The 1,653-nt window shown below is 33.8% G+C and overlaps 1 protein-coding gene across 11 annotated transcripts in view; it reads right to left on the bottom strand.

The window, feature by feature from the left end:
- NFIA (nuclear factor I A) overlaps nucleotides 1-1,653 on the bottom strand; it is a 312,201-nt gene that overhangs the window by 294,463 nt on the left and 16,085 nt on the right. The gene's annotated exons all lie outside the window — the stretch shown is intronic.

Below are 1,653 nucleotides of genomic sequence, written 5' to 3'. Positions count from 1 at the left end.
GCAAAATCTACAAGCTTGGAATACCTCTAAAAAAGCCTAAGTTGGGGCCTCTATCCTACACATACTTAAGAAAAAAAATGTAAAAAAAAAATACTAAAAATATTAAATTAGCAACACTTTATAGGAAAGTCATATTTTATATTATATTTTTTATTATAGCACATATATATTTAAGAAAATATTTCTGTACCATTAAATAAAAAAAGACTTGACAAAATAGAAACTATTGGGCCTACACCAGTTCATCTCACTATATAGTGCTTTATTAATGGAAACTGAATTGTTCCGATCGCAAGGAATGAAAGTACGTAAAAAACAAAAGGTTGAGCCCATTATACTTAGGAGCTAGCAATCTTTGAGTTATAATGACTTACAAATTGTATTTTGTTTTATACAATGTCCATAGAAGCTTCCTGAGCATTACGATTTTTCAGGACCTACTGCAATCTAAATGTACTTTTCCATTTTTTTTTTTTGTAACCTTAACTATATGCCTTTAAAGCAAAGGTGCTAAAAGATTCTAGACCTTCAAGTTTGGCTGCATTAAATAAAAAAAAGTTTGCAAAACATATGTGACAATTCATCAACTATTTATAACCCTGAGGCGGGTGGAAAAGTTTCAGCGTTTGCTTTGTGTCAGAATTCTTCAGTTTAAGTAAGAAAAAAATATATATATATTGCGAGCTTCAAAGCTTATTGTTTACAGGTTGATATAAACATGAATACACAAAGGTGGAAAAAAAAAAACCAGCAACAACACCAATCCACAAAATTAAATAAAGTAAATAATAAACAGCTAAAGATTCAGGCTAAACGTGAATAAATATATAAACGTTAAATATATAAATATCAGAATTGTCAATACTGAAGAAAATTAATGCTTTATTTTTATTTTTTTTCCCCAAAGCTCAGTAAACAATGTGCTGCTATAACTAATCCAAAAAATAATTTGCAGAAATACCCCAAAAAACGATGCTCTCAAGCAATTTCCATTGTGCATTCTGATAAAGGGCCTTGCTCTTCTTCACTGAGGGTGCCAGCTTTGTATAAAAGGAAGCACGTTCTAAATTTACAAGTGGCTTAGAAGGGGGGAAAAAAAAAAAGAGTATACATTTTAGCCCCAAACATTAATTATTCAGGAGCTCTGGCTAGACTACAGGGCAAGCTCGGTTTCAAGCACCGGTTAAAAATATCTGCAAGGAAAAAAAAAAAATCACAACAATTCACAAAGGTTGAAAAACGGCAAAGGACGCAAACTCCCACCACCTAATCAAGAAGTTTGCATATTACAATTGCTCAGCAAACTTTCACTCTCGACGACGTGAAAGTTTTGATACAGCACTAAACCAGCCCCAAAAAGTTAAGTTCAGTGAACACAAGCAAGGCCCGTATAATCCTGGGGAACACATTTGCACTAAAAGGAAGGCTCCCCCCCCATGTTCCCGCAAATTCGAGCACGAATATCCAGTTTAGAACAAAATGCCGAAATGTAAGTGACAATAAAATGTCACCATGCTTTAATTTTGACACGCTCGAAGCCCGAATCATTATTTAAAGCAGACAGCTGTACTTTCTAAGCTGAACTAGGCTGCATTCTTGCAAGTCTATGGTAAGGAGTTTGGGGTCTGAAAAGGTTTGCAGCTTTTACCTATA

The sequence above is a fragment of the Nanorana parkeri genome, unplaced genomic scaffold (assembly GCF_000935625.1).
Source record: "Nanorana parkeri isolate BGI_ZX_2015 unplaced genomic scaffold, ASM93562v1 scaffold131, whole genome shotgun sequence".
NCBI classification, from domain to species: Eukaryota; Metazoa; Chordata; class Amphibia; order Anura; family Dicroglossidae; genus Nanorana; species Nanorana parkeri.
This window is presented reverse-complemented; position numbering and strand designations above follow the sequence as displayed.